Raw genomic sequence first — 22,264 nt, 5'->3', positions numbered from 1 at the left:
GAGTGGCTCATATTCCCAAGCTGGGATAGCTGCTTTGGTTGCTGACATCTTTCTAGTGCAGGATCTGGCTGCTGCAGTAGAAGGAGGTAGAGATGTGGGCTCTGTGGCAAAGCACTGGATGAAAAGTTTCCTCCTAATGTTAAAATTGACATCCACCCCTCAGTCCCATAGGTGCAGAGAGAAGAGTTCTACCCAGTTACATGGTTCAACCAACTGGAAATGCAACCTTCTTAATCTTACACCCAATATAGGTTCCAAATTATCATTGTACAAGCATTGGAGTCCTTAGGATATGGTGTTTTTTTCTGTTTGGTACCAATAATCAACTCTGCAGGGAGCAAATCACCAAAATAAAATAAACTCTTGACCCAAACTATTTTGGAGACTTTTGGAAACTTTTTGGAACTGTGACCAGACAAGATGAATCAAGAGGAATTTGTGCCTGGTCTGCTACAGAAATTAAGCCATGACACCTCACTAGTACAGCAGTGCTGTTGGGAGAGGGGTCTGGTCCCTTCGGTGGGGACACTGCAGCAGCAGTGTCTGGGCACAGGGATATGTGTGAGCTAAACTTTCACCAGGCTCTTCTGGACAGTGTGATGGGCCCTCTTTTGTGCACTGGATGTGTCATTTCCTTAGCTAAGTAGCAACTCTGGGGACAAAACTGCCTTCCTGCATGCGTAAACAGCATGCTGAATATTTAAGTCTGCACCTTATCTAGAGAACAGGCAAAAAGAAAAGTATAGTATATTTTGGCAGCAATTTATGCCTCATGGGCAAGAATATGCCAGTTGTAGGAAAGCCATCCTATTGTTTTTTTCCACTTTCCACTCCATCTGAATCCAGGTCACCGGTGCAACTGCCAATAGATGTATGCTTGGGCAATGTGGAAGGAGAGTGTTAGCAAGGGTCCTGGGGTGTTGTGGGCAAGAACTGTCCTTGGATGTCAGACAGCTCCTAGTACCTCATTTTTTGACTTGTTCAGTCCAGAGGCTTCCCCTTTTGCAGCCATCTTCTCTCTTCTAACATAGAGAGGGCCAATTTCCATATGCATTAACATTCCTGGGGCATCACAGGAGCAGCAAATCCTTTGAAGGGTAGAGAAGTTCTTTCTAGCTATTTCCCCTTGGAGTCGATTCCAATGCAAATCTGCATCTGAACAACTGTTCAGTGACTAATGCAAGAATTGTACCTTGACCAGTTGCAATATTGCACACAAGATTTTTTTATATTCTGTTTCCACTGAACCAAATAGGATTTAAAGAAGTGCTGTAAGATTTAGTGAAATGAGGGTTGTGTTTGGAGCCAGGGTTCAAGCGTTTTCCTTTCTTTTATGGTCTAGTCAGATATAGGGAACACACTTTAAAAAATAGAATTTCTCACTCCCATGCACAGGGGAGCCAGTGTAGGTGGGAAGAAAAGGTCACTGCCTGCTCAGCCTTGCCCCATTGCACCATTTCACCTGCTGGCATTGCTCTCAGCCTTTCCACAAGCATTAACAGCCTTTTACTGGATTACTCTACTTTCTATCCTGCTACACCTTTGATCTCAACTACACCTTGAAATATTGCATTTAAAATGTAAAATAAAAAAAAAGAACTAATTCCATTAACTCAAAATAGGTCTCTAATTGACCTCTTAATATGGTGTATTTAACATGACACCGTACCATTTTCATATGTAAATGGGATGATTCTTAATAATTCAGTGCTTCCATTTTCATTCTATAGAATACATCTTCAAGGGAGTTGGGAGAACATTGTGAATTTCTGTCATTTATCACTCTGCCACAAAATTAAACTGTGGCTGCCAACATGAAACAGTACATTTTACATCTGCCTTCCTATGCTTTGTTCTTGCGGTGCACAACTCCAAAACCTATGTACTTTTCTTATAATAAACATATTGGAAACTTGAATGTGAACATACTTTTTCCTAATCTTTTCAGTAGTAGGAGGAAGGTGCTGACAAACAGCATTTCCCATCGCAGGATTCAGCTCAGACTCACAGCTATTCTGAGGAATAAAATGTACACAGAGCACAATTTGTTAATTTGATTCCATGTTGGGCTCGTATGCAGCATCCCTCTGTGCCACCTCCCTCTCCCCAGCCAGCCCATCCTCTCCACCCCCCAGATGACACTTCACATTTAATCTAAACCTTCTCAGATTATGCAAACGTGTAATTTGCTCCCCCACTGAGGTCCATTGCAGTTGCTTGGACCTCAAATGAGAGTTTGTTTAAACAAAGTTAAGCCTGCAAACCTACATGAAAAAACCTGGCCTAGGCTGTCAGCAAAGCCTTTAATGTGCATTCAGTCTTGCATTCATCTGGGATCTGTGTATGGTATTGATTGATGTTTTATTACTGTTTGGTAGATAAAAATATTTAACTTAAGAACAACTCAATTGCGGGAAGAGCTTTATATAGTCATCACAACATGCTTTTTCTGCTGCTGTGAGTGTAGGAGGCAGGGTAGTTTTCTACCACTTAACATGTAAAGTCTAACATATTTTAAGTACGTGATCAAACTGCAGCTTTAGAAATCACTTTAAACATAAAAAACCAAAGAAATAAATCCATAGTCTTTTGACAATTTCCCTCAGCTAAACTATTCCAATATGCTACTTTTACTTTTATTATTTCTTTCTGCCTTTGGCAGCACAGGTCTTTTCAACCAGATAGGGTATAATGGACCATGAAAGCAGGATACATCCTCAGAACCCAAATGTCAGCAGCAGTTAAGGTGAACTGCTTCATTCTAAGGTGCAGCGAGTTACCTTGTGCTTCACTGGAAACCTCAGCACAAGTGTGAGAGAGGAGCTGGGAAAGGAGGTGGTTCTTCACCGAGATGGATTGTGACAGCCCTCAGGCCACTGGTGCCTCCTCGTTCTATGAAACAACAGCTTTGTTAGAGAAACACAAGGGAAGGTATCATTGCAAGATTTGCACTATTTCCCCCTCTCACAGACTGTGTATTTTACACAGCTGACAGTGCATTTGAGTTCAGATGTGTGCCAGCAGGACATACTGGAAATTGTGCATCCAGACCAGAGGATTTCTTAACCATAGGCCTCTGACATCTGCTGCACACTTGTTACACGGCTGGAACATGAACAGAGCTTTTAATTTTGCTCTTTGCTATTTGCATTCCTGTTTTTAAATGCTGTTTGTGTAATTTATGCCTTGCAAGCCTACAGAAGTTTGGTGGAAAGGAACTTCTTTATTTGAACTCTCTGAAGTGCAATATTTCTCTTGGCTTAATTTTTCCCTCCTTCTAAGCTTATGAATTATCATCTGACAAATTGGATCTGTTCTTTTCCAGCAAGTTATTTGAACACATACTTGTAGCTTTTTTTAAGAACAGTACAGCTTTCAGATAACTTCATTGTTATTTTATGTGCCAGATGTGGTTTGTTTTCCACAGTTGGAGAATTAGAAAAATGTTGCATAACCACAAACATCCATCTATTCTTTTACAAATAGAAATTAAAATCTACAGATAAAAGGTAAGTGGATCATGCAGAACCCAACACTGCCTTATTTCACTTGTCTCTTTATGCTGAAATGAGTTCAGGCTTGCAGTCACCTTCCTGCCAAAATACAAGCTCGTTGCTCATCTTCCCTCTGCCTGGGCTTCCCCAGCCACCCTGCTTCTCTGCACTCCAGTGACCGCATTTGACTTAGCATGCCCATTGACCAGAAGCATCGAAAGAAATCCTTCTTTATTCAAACCTTCAAAGCAAGTTCAGTAAGCCTTTTGGTTACTCTCCACTGACTACGTCACCCACATTAGCAGATTTACTTTTGATATTTAGAGTTTCAGTAAAAGCTAGGATGTGCCCTGAATTTTATCCATATTCTGTGCAGCCTCTTTTTATTTCTTTCTTTTGGGAGTTGTCACACAGAGGAATAGCTGGTGTCTCTAACTGTTTATTAAGTGCCCTGAATACCACTTCTGGGGGCTGAGGGATGAACCCATGCAAGGGTTCCCCTGGCTCCACAGTGAGACTGTACACTGTGAGACTTTCTCTCTCTTCAAAGTAGGTTAAATGCAAACAAACACATTTAACTCAGCAGGGATCCAACAGGGCAGCCAACATGTGCATCCAGCTGCGAGCTCTGTGAGGTCTGGGTGACACTGACTTTCTTCAAAGGAAAAGACAGAAACAAAATGATTTTACAAATTCCATGAAAGCTGCCTTTGCAAATGATGACTGGAGAAACAGAGGTACCAGTTTGGCAGAAAGCGCCACCAAATTTACTCCCAAGCTCCACGATAACAGCAACTCATCTTTCTTTGGGAATTACTTGTCTGTGTGTATCTCTGTGTGCAGCACTTGCCACTGTGTGTTCCCTTTGCAGAGCGTCCTGTCTCACCAGGGTAGGAAAAGCTGTCATGGTCCATGCTTCAGCTGAGGACAAGGGGAGGTAGCCCAGTGCAACATGCAAAGCCAGACAGTGCATAAATTACAATTACTGATGAGCCAAATCTGCAGAAACCTTCAAAGCAGCATGCTCAAAACGTTGCTCATATTTTAACATTTTAATTAAGTAGATGTTTTATGTGTTCATGCTGTAAGTACTTTATGACCACTGACTCTGCAGTCTTCTGGATTTCAAACCTCAAGGAGGTAGAAAAGAGAACACCCCACATACAGGAGAAGAAGAGTCTTCTTCAGATGACAGGACTCAATATTTTTCTGGTTTATTTTTAATTTTATAAATAGAATTGATCAGGCATTGACAGACCAAGTCATTATGGCTTCAAAAAGTTTAAATGTAAGCCATTTTGGCATTAGAAAAATACTTAGGTACACATGCAGCATTTTCTGTTTTCAAGGTGTCACAAATGTTAATTAACAAATGAATTTTGCTTGCCTTAGCTAGAAATGTCCCCTGTCAGTCTTGGACTTTCCCCCAAAGCCAACAGCAAAGGCCTTTATCATAACTGCTGCAGCAGCACTGGGCACAGATCATGTCTTGACTAAGGGGATATGATGCAATAAAAAGCTTTATAGATAATGAAACCGTCTCCCTAAAGCAGTACATTGAGAGGAGACTGACACTGTTACAGGAAGTTATGCATTACCCAGCCCATGTTTCCAGCAGGCAGGACCTTGCAGGCAGCTCTCTGCCCACCCCAGCACAAACCCAAGCAGCTTCCATGCTGCCCACTGAAAAAATCCCAAAGGGATTTCACCACGTGGGCACCTGCCCCTCAGAGGGTCCCTAGCATGGGCCTGCAGGGTGGGAGTGGAAAGCCTTGCATGCTGCTGATTTCCATACCCTGAATCTGCTTGCCCAGGGATATAAAGGCTTGAAGTGCTTCACAGCCAAGTGCCATAGGTGGTCTTTCCTTGGGGAATATAGAGCCTGGAAAATTCATAGGATGGAGCTGCTGTAAAGATGGGTTCTCAAACAAACATGTATTTTAGCTTGTCTGTGCAATGTTTGAATGTAACAGCTCCCAGTTCCTTGGTTTCTAAACTATGTTTCATCAGTAATTCTGAGGTATCCTCTGGGGACAGCAAAGTACAGGAATCGTGTCTTGAAAAGGAACGAGAGCTTCAAATCCCTTTATTTATCAAAGATATTCTTGGTGACAATGCAATGAAAGACTAGAAGGAATCAAAATCACAGAATAAGCTGAGCTGGAAGATACCCAGAAGGCTCATCAAAGTGCAACTCCTGGCCTTGCACAGAACAGCCCCAAGAATGACACAATGCGCCTGAGAGCATTGTCCAAAAGCTTCTTGAGAACTTCTTGAGCTCTCAGAGGCTTGGTGCTGTGACAACTTCCCTGGGGAGCTGTTCCAATGCCTGACCACCATCTGGGTAAAGGACTTTTTTTATAATATCCAAACTAAACCTCCTGTGAAATCTTCAGGCCATTCCCTTGGATCCTGTCGCTGATCACCAGAGAGGAGAGAACAGTGTCTGTTCCTTCTCTTCTCCTCACGAGGAAGTTGTAAATGCAATGAGGTCTTCCCTCAGTCTCCTCTCCCCCAGGCTGAACAGACCAAGTGATTTCAGCTGCTCCTCACACAGCTTCCCCTCAAGGCCCTTCACCATCTTTGTTGCCTTCCTTTGGATGCTTTCTCACAGCTTTATATCCTTCTTACACTGGGCACCCAGAGCTGCCCCCAGCACTCGAGGTGAGGCTGCCCCAGTGCAGAGCAGAGCAGGACAATCCCCTCCCTTGCCCAGCTGGCCATGCTGTGCCTGATGCCCCCCAGGACAGGGTTGGCCCTCCTGGCTGCCAGGGCACTGCTGGCTCAGGTTCAACTTTCTGCCAACTAGGACCCCCAGGTCCCTTTCCATGGCACAGCTGCTTTCCATCCTCTCATTGCCCAGTCTCTATATCCAGGGTTGCCCCATCTCAGGTGCAGAATCCAGCACTTTGCCTTGTTGAGCTTCATGTGGTTCGTGAGTGCCCAGACCTCTGATCTGTGGAGCTCTCTCTGCAGGGCCTCCCTGCCTTAAAGGGAGTCAACAGCTCCTCCCAGTTTTGTGCCAACTGCAAACTTCCAGTCCCGTGTCCAAGTCATTTATGAAGATCTTGAAGAGCACTACAAGGATGGAGACCTGTGGAGCTCCACTAGTGACAGGTCACTGGTCTGATGTCACCCCATCCACTGTAATCCCTTCTGCCCCACCCATGAGCCAGTTGCTCACCCACTGCATGATGTGGGGAGCACAAGGACATGCACATCATATACAAACAAGAGAGGTCTGCCAAGATCGAGGGAAGGCAGAGTCCGTGGCTGTACAAAACTCAAGAGTGAGGCTGGGAGCCACAGAGGTGCATCCATAGGAAGGTGCATGACAGTCAGAGTAGAGGAGAAGTATTTCAGTGGAATCAGTTTTCGTAAGAGGATTGTCAGACTCAAGGTAAGGCAGAGAAGAAAGAAGATGGAGAAACAGGTTGTACTAAACTGAATCACAAGGTATCATTCTACAAGAAATTATTCTGCTTGTGCATTTCTTTATGTCTCTTTTGTAATTCTATGCCAGCATACCATATAGGTAAATCTTATTTTCCCAATTATTCCTATTGGCTCTGCATCACTGTAATTGAAGGATTCTGCTCTTCTCTCAGCATGAGCTCACTGAGAACAAATTGCTCTTACAGAGGAACCGATGTGTGAGCACATGCTGGGAGAACCTGACAGTGCAAGGGGCAGCTCAGCCACTGGCACAGAACCAGCTCTCAGCGAGCAGGGAGCATGCATGCCACTTCTAATTACATGACTTCTTAATGTCAATATCTCTGGAGAAAAAAAAAAAAAAGTGCTTTCAACAGGACATTTCTTCCCCTGGTCTCAAAACGCTCTCCAGAGGTGGTGGTATCTAGTCACAGTTAGAACTGGATACTGAGAAATTCAGCAATGTCTGTCCATCCAGATCTGAATCACTGCAATCTTTTCAGGAATGTTAGATGGGAAGAGGAGGGAATCATAAGATTGTTGCCCATAGCATCTGCCAACAAACCTGCTTCTTATTTTTACCATCTCACATTTGGAAAAAACATTAACACATCACAATATCTCATTGTGGAAGGCATTTCTAAGATTCAATTTCATTGTTCTGATTCATATCACTACTGCAATCATGCTGGTCAATGAGTTCTTTGATTCTGATGTTAACTTCCAGTGTCCCACTAATTGACTCAATAGAGAGAATTACAGTTACTGGTAAGTGTAGTGGAACACTGAATAACCACAACTGTTTCAATCTTAAAAAAAAAAAAAAAAAAGGCTTTAAGGAGCTGAGATAAAGCACAGGATTAAAGGAACATGCTAATAAAATTATTATAGACATGATCTGCATTTTCATTCTGACCAGCACTTTGAAGTCAAACACAACACCTTGTGTGTGGTATATGACAACACTTAATTTTAAAGAAAAGTTCCACTGGGCAGGTAAGCACTACATTGAATTAAAAGGTACCTCTCATTTCCTATAAGATTTAAAATTAATAACCTCAGGAAAATAATTGCCTGACTGCTGAGAAATTATACATAAAGCAAAGTCATAAAGGCATTATATACTCTGTGTATGTATTTAAATGTTCCCTTGTTACCCTTGATTACAGCTTGCCACATCAACAAAACACCCGGTCTGATATTTTCCTTACATTGAAACCTCTTGGCCAGTTGGAATTTTTATCTCAAAAGCAGCTGAAACCTTTGTTTACCATCTCACAGGACATGTTGTTACAGTCTCGTGCTGAAGATCTTTCTTAATGACATGCTTGGCGGGACTGAACGGTGCATGTTCACCAGCTTTCACCTTCACTATTAATAACAGCGCAGCTCCTACCTGAAATGTCTTCTATAATTGTGTAATTACACAGCTCATTTATCCAATTGTTAAGCCAGAAGTCTGATTAAATATTAACAACAGCTTGGTTCTCCTAGTGTCATTAGTTGGAAAGCAACCCTGTAATCTCAGGTAACCCATATGGTAATTATCCTTCACAGTTCCCCTCAGCTGAAAATCCAGCACAATCAGAGCAGATGAGATTGCCCAGCAGAAAACACATCACCCCTCTGTTCCTCCTCACCTCAACACTACCTGAGCCCTGTGCTGTGTTTGTGGACTTCCCATGATTGAAAAACTGGTACAGAGCACTCCAGAGGGTGGCACTGGCTGGATTTGCTTCTTTAATCCCATGCTGCATGTTGAGAAATTGCAGCCTGACTTTCAATGTCATTTGTTACTTTAAATCAAAGAAGGGGAAGTTTGGTTTGGCCCAAACATTCCTTCCCATGGAAAACAAAGGGAAAAGCATAGCATCCCAGCTTGTGACAAGCTGTGAGTGATGCTCTTGCATGTGGCCTTGCATCAGAGGGGCACATGCCCAGGGAATGTCCCAAATTATAGATGACCTAAGATGAAATGCATAAACCAGGAGCAAGCTGCACTTTCAATGCACTCTGCATGGGAGTATCACAAGGCCCTTTAAAATAAAATGTTGCAGAAGAGAGCATCAAAATGCTATAAACAACCCAAAGCAATGGCAAACAGATGTTTAGCTGAGCCCTCTGAGGAGGAGCCCTACGTGCTGCTGCCCACAGCCCTCACCAAACACCTGGGGACCCACCTGAGCTGGGTGGGAGGACACGAGCTCTGCCTCTGGGAGGGGGACCACATCGTGGGGACATCTGAAAGGCCCTAAGCAATGGGCATGGGGGATGCATGGGTGTGGGCATTGCTGAATCCAGAAGATCCAGATTTTCCCAGCTGCTGCGGCAGCGTTAACAGACGACTGCCTGGAGCAGCAGGGCTTTCCCCCATTAACATCTTATTACGATGAAAGGCGCAGTTTATACCTCCCAGAGTTATTGTTTCCAGGCTGTCTGCAGACTCAGGTGAAGCCGTGCATCTGGTTCAGGTTTTCAGCCTTTCCGTTGCAGCGGGGAGGATGGGATCATAATTTGTGTGTGAGGAGAGCAGGGCTGGAGGTGGGCTGGGACGGGGGGGGGGGGGCTTGCCACCTATCAAGCTGGCCCACCAACACACTGCCTGGCTTGTGCTGTGCGCAGCCCCTCGTGGCTCCCCTTCCCCGGGCACTGAGGCACAGCACGGCCAGTCCGGCACCCCGGGCTGTGAGGCACAGCCACAGGAGGGGAAGGGCCGGGGTTTGCTCTCGGGTTGCTCTGGGACCTCTCCGAGCATAGGGCGGGGCTGCTCGGAGCGGGGCACGCAGAGGCGCCTTGCAGCAGCTGGCACTGGAAAACTCCCTGATCCATAAGGCGCTGCTGCTCCGCTCAGGCTCCCAGCACGGCTCTGGCAGGGGATGAATTTGAAATAAGATTTGCAGGATCATAGTCAGAAATCAATAAACTCCATCAGCTAGGATCTAGCAGCTGTCTGAAACAACAGGTTACAGTAGCTGATAAATACTTTAAGGCGGAGGAAATGAATTAAAAATAAGACCAAAATATGATCATAAATCATGCTCTCCAGCTGCTAACACTATATGGGGAACAAAACCCAAGAAATAACCACGATCTGGTATATCCCTTAAAACACAGGTAGCACAATCTCTCCAAGGATGGATACCTTTTTAGGGAGGGCAGGTTATGCTACAAGTGACCAAATAGCTCCTTGTTTAAGTTTTAGCTGCCAAGTTTTTGTGATTCAGAAAGCTGAATTATCAATTCCTATATTCTTTCTGAAATCTACTGCTGAAAATCCTCATCCACCTCTCTGCAGTAATCTTTCCCTTATACTTGCACCAATTGTGTACATAAAGGATTCAGTGAAATACTATAGATCCTCATGACTCTCAGCCTCAGCAGGGATTTTTTGGATGCACAGAAAATGTTTGGGCTCACCTCACCAGCAGGCATCTTGCAGGTGGGACACGCATTAGGAAATGCTCTTGTCTGAGAAGCATTGGGGAGCCCTCCATGACCTGTAGCATATCAGCTGAGGTTTCCCTCCCATCATTTTGTTTTACAGCCAAAGCTATTAAAAATGTGTTTTAAGGTAACACATATTAAATATAGACAAGACAGAAGACCAACGTGTCTGAGAGGCAGGGGTGGCCAATGAGGCAAGCCTGGAGATACCAGAGCAACCTCCATCCTCTAGGGCCAGAGTGGAATTTCCCACCTTCTCCAGCCTGGGCTGGGACAAAGCACTGGGACCTGGTGCTGCCAAGGCAGGCTGAGGGAGACACCAGGAGCTTCAGTCTCCCTGGAAGTGTTGCCTCCAATCCTGTGAGAGGGAGACCCAGCAGTCTGTGAGAAGAACTGAATCGTCATTAATTTGTTACAGCAGCCAGGTACCTGCGTGGCTGCATTTTCTCCTGTGTGGCACAGGTCACACACAGGGGGAAACTCTGCAGTCAACTGTGGACAGCAAATGTGGAGCTGCAGGCTCACGTGCTGGTTTCCCTCTGGAATCACAGGGAGAGTCAGGGCAGATGGGCAAATGTAGCCTTTGTGGGCAATGGACGAAAAGCACACAAAATATTGGCAAGGTCACTTGTTTGCAGCTGTGCTCAATAGCTTTAGCAAGCTCCTAAGGACTGCAAAGGTCATCTCAGGAAAGGAGGCTCTGACATGGACACCATTCCTGCAGATGTTTCTGGCTTATTACAATCTTTGTGCCTTATGCTAAATAAACCACTTAAAAATATGTTGTTGGTATTTAAACATTTGTAACTACTGATCATCAGAAAACATCCAATAGGCCTCTGATGAAGAGCCAAAGAGATCACAAATGAAACTTGATTTTTGCAGCACATCACTCACTGCCTTCTGTAGTGCTGCAAGTAGCTCTACTGAAAAATAAAACCACCTGGAGGAATAAATTTGTTCAGTTAAAGCTGAGCAGAATAAAAGGGGGTTTTTTTTCCCTTCCGGCCTTGTACAGACATTTTACAAACAGTTGTTTTCCAAAACAGTCTATCGATCTTCAGCAATACTGGTTCTGTGTGCCAGGGGCCTGCCTGTCCTCTGGTGATGCAGAGGATCACAGAACATGGTTGCTGCTCTGCAGCAGAATTGCCCAATTCCCCAGAAAGATGTGAATTGCCATTCAGAGACCCAAAGCAGCACCTGTTCAGCAGCACGTTAGTTCCAGCCAACAGAGGCTGTGTGATCTCGAGGAGCCACCTGCAAAAGCCCACACAAAAGTGCTCCCCAGAAACCTTCCAGCCTCATAAACCTCTCACAGGCCCCTGAAGGCCATAAATTCTGCAGGGTCTCTCACAACTGTTTCAAAACTTCTAATGTTTTCCTTCTGCTCTGTGGTTTCACTGCCCACAGTGGGATCTCTGCACCCACCTGATATTGAGCCTGGAAGAGTTTTGCTCCATATGCCAAAAACCGCTTTGGAATGGAGCTAAATTGTCTTAACTGATGCCTGTCTAGATAAGACATTGAACCCACTTCCTCATAATATGATTTATTTTAAATTAGACAGGGAAAAAAAGCAATTGAGGTAAGTATTTGAATCAGATTTTCAGTTTCTAATGCCAGGCTTTAAGATATCGGTGGAACAGTTTAATGGCATCGGCTCTGAACTGAAGAACTTGAATGTGGGACAAGTATAATATTTCTCTCCATAAACATAAAAATGCTGTTTAAAAACCAGCACCCCAAACAAGGAGAAGCAGCTTGTAAGGAAAATGTTTCACCCTATCACCTTAGCAGGAGTAAACACTGAATGAGTTACTGAAAAGAAAACTGATTGAAAATGCAAAGTTCACCTGTACGGGAAATAAAGTGTAGGAATGTGAACAAACCCAGCTGGACCATGAAAAGAAAACTGAGAAATGGGAATGGCAATGCAAAACTGAAAGTGCCTGAAAAACCACCAGAAAAAGATTTTGTTGCACAGAAACTGGGAAGGACACGCTTGTTTCTGCTGCCAAACATCTATCAAACGAAGAACATTGATATGTGAGCCAGAGCTACATCATACAGAGGGAAACCAAAGCAATCTCAATGATTATAGCTGGTTTGGTCCATTCTCAATATTGAACTATGATTTAGAAGCATTTGTGAAGTCAAAAGAAAAAGAAAGACATGAAGGTTGGTGTATACACCCCAAAGCTGTCAACCCTCAACCTCATCTCCCACCATTCCTCAGTGAGATGAGTGATCTTCTGTGAGTGGGGTGCACTGGGTGTAAACAACCAGGAACTGGGTACTGAACCAGGCACTTCTGTCGTGGGCAGGAGCAGGCCCAGAGGAAAATAACCTTGGGCTGCACTGAGAGAGGAGCCATCAGGAAAGACAAGGTACCACCATTTTTGAAGGATCAGCATTTCAAGTTATTTTATTTAATACCTTTTATTAACAAGGTAGGAGAATCCTAATGAAATCTGTGGATCTGACAGAATTAACTGGTTTAATAAGGGAGGTTGGAATACCATGTGTGAGACCTAGATGACTGTGGGTTCAAATATTAGAAACAGAATAAACCTGACTGCACCAAGTGTTCATCACATACCTGGAGACTCCTAAGTGGAACTGTAGCTTTCACATGGGGACTTATTTGGTTTGACATCAAAAGGGGAGAGCTTTAGCTCACAAGAGGATTATGAGCTACCAGCACAGTGAGGCAGTATAGAACTAGATCAAACTCTAGGACCTGAGAAGTTTATTCCTCTTGCTCCAAGCTTCATGCACAGCCAATCATGCTTTCTTCTACAAGAGGCTGGAAGAGCCTCATAGTTCCCTGCTGCCTGCAGCTCCTGTGGGAGCTGCCATAGCCCTCCCAGCATGGTAGAACTCCCAGGGATGTTTGCAGGGGCAGCCAGTCTCTCCTTGAGCGCCAGCTCAGGGCACTCACACATAATGTGGTGAACAAGAGACAAAAAAAAAAAAAAAAAAAAAGTACTGTCTCCAAAACTTGGCCAAGACTGTAAGTCATCCTTGCAGTTGGGCAGTGAAAGAGATGCTCTGCTCTTCCTAGCTTGCCACCATCTCCAGAATCCTTCCCTCTCTGCTGCAGCTGGCCCAGGGCTCAGTGAGGAGAGATCTGTGTGCTCCTTGCTCCTGCTCCTTAACCACAGCGCTTGAGGGTTGAAGTATCATAATGCACCAAGCTGAACTTCACATCAATTATTTTAACATGAAGCCTGTACCAGATTTCACTAGCAAAGCATTTCATGTGGGACAAAAATATTCTGTTTCCAGCAGTGAGTCATGTTTTTCTTATCTGGGCTCTGATGGAGCCTGTGATGGGAAGAGCTGAAGTAAGAACGAGAGGCTCGGTGCGCTTGTACCTCTCCCCTTCCCTGGACACACATCTCCCCAAAGGAAAAGGGATTCCACTCTATGTCCATGGGTGCACTTCAGTCAACTCTGATGCTCACCACTGGGTTAAAAAATAAAAAAAAAAAGGTTTCTCTTAATTTCTAACACCTTTAGAAAGTTTCTTATACAATGAATGACTAAAAGGGATTCTGCTGGAAAGGACTTCTATATGCAGAGAAGAGGAGGGTACAGAAGGACAACAAAAAATACTGCTTAACACAGCACACCTGAGAGTGCCAAACTGCTGTTACATTGTCATGGCTATTTCTGAAAGTACATGACAATATTACTCTATTTGAAATCCCTGAAAACACCTCCAGTCCTGCTTGTCTTCAGTAATTTTCTTACACTGTCTATAAAACATCAACCAATAACCAACGCTACAGATGAGAAACTCTGTGTGAGGGAGGAAAAAACTAAAGCAAACCATGTGGTCTTTGAGTTTCAAAGAAAGAAATCACTGTGGCCACCCATGGCTAGTCAGTTTTCACTTATTAATTTCTATTTGGCATTAGATGCTGCTGTTCTTTGCAGAGACTGAGATTTTTTTACACAAATGACAATGAGGAAATTTTTCTGCTTTCTGCCTGAGCAGCCAACCCCCACTGCAGTCAACAGGAACCCAGATAGCACAGTGAACCTGCACTTGGTGAGGGTCTTGGTGAGGGGATCGTGCCATGTCTGAAAGAGAACACAGGAAGGGTGGAAAAGCTCCTCACTGACTTTAACCTGAAATGGGGAACCAAATACACTTTCCTTTTAATTTCCTTCTAAAATATTCTTTTCCTTTTAATCCCTTGCAGAGATTTTTAAAATACATTTTAAAAATTGTATGTAAAATACCTTTTTAGTTATCTTGCCTTCACTCTTAATAAATATCCAGCTCTAGAAATATTTTTAAATTTCTTCAGGTCCTCTCATGCTTTTGTTGCCCTGGTTTGGTACCTTATGCAAAATGCAATTTGGTGTGTGAGTTCAGACCAGTCTATTCCAATTTATATTGCAATTGTATACAGCAATTGACATCTTTCTCTATAACTAAGTAAATAAAACTATTCCTTGTATTTTCTCTGTCTCATTTTAGATTTCCTGTCAGACTCACTCTTTGTCCTGTAATTACTTGTAACCTATCAGTGAGGACATTCAATGAAATCCAAGTAAGGTTCTTGTACTGAGATTTCTTGTCTTGTTTTGATTGCTATAATCAGCATGAAGAACAGGACTTTTATTGATACGCACAAAATTTTCTTGTGAATTCATTAGAAGAGATGAGATACGTTGCTCCACAATTCACTTAATTCTCCCTTCTCATCATATCCTCCCATAACCTTGCCCAGTGCTGTGGCTGTTGGCCAGCAAGCAACAACCGGGTGCCAGAAGGGGCTGGTTGTCACATGTCACATCATGAGTGTCCATCTTGCAGAGGCTTGCAGTTAGAATACTATCAGCTGCCAAAGAAATTCCCAAATTATCTGATTTTAAGTGTTTTCAGGATCTGCTGGAACGGCCTCCTGGGCCCCCACTGCAGGGCTCCCCTCCGCAGGCAGCTCTGGCTGGAGGCAGCACCAATCTCTGCCCACGCTGCCACCCCATGCCAGCTGAACAGCAGAGCGAGCCCACCCTGGGCAGCCACAGCAGCCTGCAGCCAGGGAAAGGCAAGGGCTGGACTGTGAGGCACAGGACGGGCTGTGCCTGGCTTACCTGGGAGCTGGCAAGCCCAGAGGCATGGTGACCTTGGCCCCTCCTGAATGAATCTTGCTCTTGAGACACATCTCCCTTTGAGGCTGTGAAAATGTTTCCAATGTATTTCATTAATATTCCACCAGTTGAGTTATGGAGCAGCTCAAAGTTCTCCCACCCAATTACAGTTCTGGCCATTAATGCAGCGGGTTATTAAAGCCAAATTAAGGAAGGAAGGAAGGAAGGGGGCTGCATTTGCCACACTGCTTTATTTCTCAGAAGCTTGGTGTTTAGAAATAAACGAATCACTTCCACCTGACAGCAAGCAAGGCACTATCTGCTCTGTTGTCTGAGTCTTCAGAAGCATTTGAATACATTCAGAGGTTTATTAGAATAGGGTTTGCCTGTTCAGAGCAGGATGCTGGGTGACTGTGCTGAGCTGATACTCATGTATCAAATCTAACACTCATATAACGGGCAGAAAACTTGAAGGGTGAAAAGGTGAATGATGAGAGACTTGGAGTCTTGAAATTATATGTTTCATTATAATGCCTTTTCTTTTACTGAAGACTCCTGTTGCCAAACACTGAAGGTTCAATCGATTTCCAGACTTAGCAGTGATTAAAGTTCTACCATCTATTCTCCATGGAAAAGTACAACTATGGCATTATGGCAAAGAAAGGATGTTGCAATCAGATACTGCACAGAGAACTGAACAATGGTTCCAAGTTAACTTCATACCTGTACCTCTCCCTTGCCTCAGGGAGAACTTCTCAGTTCCCCTCAAAACAAAAAGATCTAATGTTTTCTTCTGGTTCAAAAGTTGTTCTCAATTATATTGCAATTTCATGAGAGTAGCTGAACAGCAAGCTATTCTCTACTAAGAATTTTATCTGAAAGGAGTTACTCGCACTCAGAGATCCTGCATGCATTTTTGTTGAGTTTTTCTCGAAGCTTTGTTTCTCTCTGCCTACACTTTACTTTCTTTTTCCTGTCTTAATTTTTTCAGCCTGGTGTTTTTCAAAATCACCACTGCCACATTTCAGGGACTCTGAAAAGATATTGAGTAACAAACCCCTAAATTTTCTTTTGAATGAGAATGAATCCTAAAAAACTTCATGAGCTGGAAAGCTTTAAAACAAAGAATGATCCCCTATGCCTCATATCAACCATATCGCCTAGAACAAAACCTTATTCAGTGCTGAGTAAACAATAATATACTTCCCCTCTTAAATCTAACCTGTTGATTTATCATCTTGCTTTCCTTGGACACAACTGCAAAAGCAGAATTATTTTTCACAGCTGACAGTGGGAATGCAGAGCCCAGGAGTCAGAGAGCCCCAGAGACCTGACAGTCTTCTTGAACTGTCTGAAAAACACCTGAAAAATGCAATTCATCTGAACAATGCAGAGAGAAGGCAGAATAAAGGATGAGCCTAACTGGTTCTGACTATTAAAGTCAGATCTCAAGTTTTCTCTAGAGATGTGTACTAGAGCAACCACTATTAGTGCACCCAGATCCCTTTTAAAAGGGCTAATTTGATCAAATGCTACAATAATTTAGGACTATGACACTGTTAGGAGATCTGCATATGATTCTTGACAGTAAAAACTATCAAATGTCTGTCATTGACACCCAATGAATCATTTGGAAGATGGTTGGTATCAGCAGGAGCCAAAGGGAGCAGTCTGGCATACAATGAGGCTTCAGGATAGATGGTTTGCTGAGCACTAACTCAAACCCAGATCCTATTTATTATGCACAAAATGAACACAAGACAAAAGCTCAAAAGATGAAGAGTTCCTACCATGGAGGTGTGGGAACAGTTTATTACCAAGTGATGGATGACATGAGTTTGGTGTCAGCAAACCCTCTCGTGCCGCACAGGATGCTCAGTGTTTCCAAACCCAAACCCTTGGCTGCAAGGAGGAGCTTTTGTTGAGCAGCGTTTCCAGACTGGCCAAGCCTCACCCAGGGCTCCCATCACGTGAGAGGAGCAGGTACAGGAACTGCAGCAGACTTTCCCTGCATTCTCTGCCTGCATGTGGAGCTTTCAGATGGATCCTCTAAGGCCTGCACATTTCTCATTTTTTCAATCTCTCACCTTACATAAGCACTTCATTTATCAGAAAGAAAGAGGGAAAAATCCATTCCGTGTTGAAATTGACTGCCACCTGCATTGCTTCCTAATGTAAGCAAATCCCAGTGGAAAGGTTTAGCACCAGACTTTTCTGCTGGACCAGTAAATCACTCTTAGAAATATCATTTCAACCTTACAAGTGGTGTTAACCAGCAGGAGTGGCTGGTTCATTTTTTAAAAATCATTTTTTAAAAAGAGATTCCAACAATGCAACAATTAATCCAATTTCCTGGAAGAGCTTGTGTGACCTCTGTGTATTTCAGGGTTAAGATCAGCCATACATATATTAGCAATACAATAATAACAGTCACTGCATTTTAATAAAAATAATTAGAATGTACTGTCCAGTGTGACATTAACACACAAATTAGAAGTGTTCCAGAGACTTAATCCTTTTATAATTTTGTGTGTGATTGTGTGTGCGTACCTGTATAAAGACACTGGAAACGCTGCTCTTGAAAGACATGAGGCCATTAACCTGTGCAGACATTGCAGTTGTCTCCTGGAGTGCTGTATCCCATCCATTTATCAGCCCAGCTGTCTCACAAGGTAAAAATAAAATGGTGCTTTCAGTTTAACAGGCTGCAATCAACTTAAGCAGCAGGGCTGGGTTCTGCTGTACTGGGTCTGGGAGTCTAAGAGGTGAATTAGGAGAGTTGCACGTAAAACAGCATAAACCCCCTAAATTCTACCCTAGAAAACTTTGTCTCCAAATATTCATAAAAGATATTAAAAATAAGTAAGTTTTCAGTCTGTACCATTTCTCTATTTTATAGTTCACTGCAATTTCTTTTAATTACCTTGCAATTTAAATCAGTTGAATCCTAGAGCCAGTTCCTCTTAAAAATGTCTTCTTGCAAACTTTGATTAGCTCCAAAGAAAAGAGAGCAGATGACTTTAAATGGCACAGAGGTGGATTTATTGGCAAGTGTGTCAGGTCTGCACTTAGCAAGGAATTGGCAGATAGCAGAATATGGCTGGATAGGATTCAAACTCCAAGGACTTGAAGCTGAAAAAGAATTTATTTGAATAGCATATAGGAGTGTATTTACTGCAGTTAAAATTATTAGAAGCTTTTAACTAAAAACATGAAGAAATTAAACTTCCTGTGAAAGGCAAGCAACTGCATTACTGCAAAGGTATTGTCATTTATTTCTTTCCTCCCTCACTGTGTCACTTACTGCTCCTAGCAATAGCAAGGTATATGGATCTCCTTGATCAGGTGATGTTCAAAAGCCAGATTAAACCTGAACCTGCACAAAATTACTGAGCATTCAGGAAATAAAATGCTTTATTTTTATCTTAAATCAACTGTAGCAAAAAAAAGAAGTCTATTCACTGCATGTGAAAAGTAGGAAGCCTGTAGTCCCAGAAAAAGCAGAGTCAAAGCAGCATGAGCTGCTTCATATGGACAGACAAGAGGCTTGGCCACGGTCTGAAGCAACAAAGCCAGGGGATTGTGCTGAGAGAAGTTCACACTACTGAAGGACTGCCAGCTGAAACTAGGAACTTTATTTGGGGCTGTGGGGATTTTTTTTGTCTCAAATGTCACGTTTTCTTCAAAAAAGTAAAAAATTTGCTTGTGACAGTGCTTGAAGTGTCAGCTGACACACTGAAGACTTGTTTACACTCATGACCCTCACACTGGCAATGGACCAGTGGGAACTGCAGCAGAAGTGGCTTCCAAAAAGCAAAATCCACTGCTCTGCTCCTGGGCTGGTGCTAAGCCCTGCTTTGGGCAGGAGGCTGGCCCAGCATCCCCTGCAACCTGTTTTCCTGAAACATTCTGCAAAGGAGTGTTCAGAGCTACTCACTCCCAGGCCTTTGGATGGCGAAAAAGAGGGGCAGGGCAAGGCGAGGCAAGATCTCAGTCACAGTGTCTCTGAACTGCTGCTTTATGCCATCATATCTGTGTGAGACACTTTCATGAACTTCTCTGATTCCATTATTCAATTCTAACCAGGTGACAGGACATTCTAGTCTTTTACAATGACACATAAATACCCCAAGTCACATTCAGCAGCTGCTTTTTCCTATAGCAACACTGCACTTTTTTTACCCTACTTCTTATCAGTGTTGCATCTGCAGGAAACTCAGTGAACCATTTTCCTACTTTTTAAAGCACAGATGCAGCTTTTGATTTCATTTTTATGGACTAAAACTAAAAGATGTTTTCTTCAGAAAGCTGAATGACAACATTGCACATCTGGCAGCAGCTGGTCTCAGCAGCCAGCACGTGGCTCGCGTAACTACCAGCATGTACCTGAGACACCAAAAGAAGAGGACACTGGCAAAGGAATCAATGCCATTTGGAAAAGCTCATGCCTAAGGAACCTGAGGGTACTCCAGACTGAGGTACCTCACACGGAAGCAGTGTCAGGAATGATGTAACAAAGGCGGTGGAATGGAGAAGTTTAAGGCTCCAGGACACTTCCACCAAAGCCAGTCATACAGAAGCTTGAACTTACATTCAAAACATTGTGCCAACCTCCATCATGACTCCTTTCCTCACACATTTCCTCCACTGAAATCTGCTCTAAGGCCCCTAGGAAGTGCTTGAGTATCTTCATGGCTTGGACCACAGTCTGGACTGGCATAACAGCAGAAATATTTAGCAGAAAAATTCTAGTCAAAGAGAAGGCATGGACATTTTTTAATTCTTATTTCCCTTGGCCAAGCTAAGTAACTCTAGATAAGAACAAACTGCTTGTACCCATCAGTAGATCGGTCATCTATAAATATCATCTATAGCAGTGTAAGTATGCAGAGCAATTCTCATATGGAACACTTTGGTCACGTATCTCTTTCCTATAGAACTTGCTTTTTCTGGTTTCATCTGTTATTCTAGATTAAAAGGGAAGTTTCTGCAAAGTAACTTCAGAATGATGTTTCTGGATTTGTCAGCAGCAAAAATCATAATTCATCCCATAATTTCTAATGCTTACACAGAAAAGTCAATAAAATTAAAAAAAATAAAAGGGAGAAAACTTCCTTTGTATTCGACAGCATCAGCAGTATCATATTTTACATCACCTCTGGTACTACCATGTCCAAAAAACTGCCTAATAAAGCACAAATAGAGAAGGATGTTATTGCCATTTTTCAGGATTTCTTGAAGGTTTGTCAATAAGGTATTAGAAATTCACCCAAGTCTGAAAACCAAGTTATTTTTACACTGAAATGTCTAGTTTCTGAGAACTTGAGAACTGCAGAATGGTCAGCCTCATGGAGTCATACACTGAACCCCAAACCTTGCATGTTTCTCCACATTGTGCATACATAGATATGTATATATGTATGTATGTATGTAATGCCACCAAGACTTTTGAGTCCATGGAACATGTCTGCTTGTTTAGAAAAAAGGAGATACATTTTTCACTGAAACTTGCTTGCAGACTCAGGTCTTCTTCAGTACTCCTCACCAAGAAAAATTATGGCAATTTAATAAAAAGTGGAGAAAATCCTGCAATGTGACAGATCAGCTATAAAAGTGCACACTGAAATGAAGACAACCTTTAAGCCATTAGACTTCTCTTCACGAGACCAGATTTTTTCTGTGTCATACTCGGCATGCAGAGATTTTCATTTTTCAGAGCTATATGAAATTTGACAAGTAAACCTACTACAGTTAATAGCATTTTAATCTTTATGCATAACAACCCCAAAGCTACATTGCACAGGTTTGATAATAGTAACTGACGGCTGAATTTGAAGTATACATTTCATTCCAAAATAAGTGCAAGTGTAGGTGGATGTGTTGTAGAAATACAATGTACTACACAGCTGAGCCTAGAAAAGCTGGTGATCCTCAAACATCAGCATCATCTGCACGAAATGGGCAGAAATCTGCTCCTTTAAATACCTGTTCATCCTTCTTATGACACATTCTTTGAAGAGCTCAGTGAATAGTAGATAAAATAAGTATCTCATGAGGTATGACAGAAACTCCAATTGAGCTAAAAAGCAGCAAGCTGAATTCTAATAAATAAATGAAGCAAAACATTTACTGCCAACAACTATGTCAAGTTAGACATAGGAAACTGTAGCTCTGCAGCTGGAGAAGGGCAATATTCTGCAAGCCAGAAAAGTGATGGAACTCCTCCAGCTTTGGTTATTTATGGTGTGATGATGAAGGAACAACTTTCCATGTGAGGAACAGCTTTAAAGTTGAACAGTGAAGCTGAAAGAGAGACTTAATGCAAATTCAGAGGGGAACAAAACTACAGCTACAAAAACAATGACATTCAGTTTAACAATTTAAAAACATAATTTGTGTGCAAAACCAGATGTTAACTTGTCCAGCTTCAAGGTAAACAGCAAACTGTATTTATAACAACCCTTCTGCTGGACAGCAAACACGCAATACTAAATGTTGCAGTATATAAGGCTCACTTCGGACCTCCAAATCTTATCAAAATGAACACAAATGCCAAACAAACACATCTTAAACAAAGGACACATCTGTATTTAATGCAAGCTATTTTCAAAAAATCCCAACCTTTCATAATCTACCATAACTGTAATAGCCTGAAACATAAGAATGCTTTCAGGCTCATAAAAAAGACTTCTAATTTTAAACATTTATGAGGACACTGAGAAGTGGCTTAGAACCATGCTTTAAAACATGTTTTTAGGTTTTAAACCGCTGAAAGCTGAGAC

General features: G+C 42.7%; 1 long non-coding RNA gene across 1 annotated transcript; it reads right to left on the bottom strand.

Moving 5' to 3' along the window:
* Positions 1 to 14,115: 14,115 nt before the first annotated feature.
* Positions 14,116 to 19,960, bottom strand: LOC128807644 (uncharacterized). The gene is made up of 6 exons (XR_008437226.1): positions 19,869 to 19,960; positions 18,406 to 18,614; positions 18,033 to 18,142; positions 16,705 to 16,844; positions 15,486 to 15,568; positions 14,116 to 14,465 (listed from the first exon to the last, which is right to left on the bottom strand). It is a non-coding gene; the product is annotated as an uncharacterized LOC128807644 (long non-coding RNA).
* Between the last annotated feature and the right edge of the window lie 2,304 nt (positions 19,961 to 22,264).

The sequence above is a fragment of the Vidua macroura genome, chromosome 1 (assembly GCF_024509145.1).
Source record: "Vidua macroura isolate BioBank_ID:100142 chromosome 1, ASM2450914v1, whole genome shotgun sequence".
Classification (NCBI taxonomy): Eukaryota; Metazoa; Chordata; class Aves; order Passeriformes; family Viduidae; genus Vidua; species Vidua macroura.
This window is presented reverse-complemented; position numbering and strand designations above follow the sequence as displayed.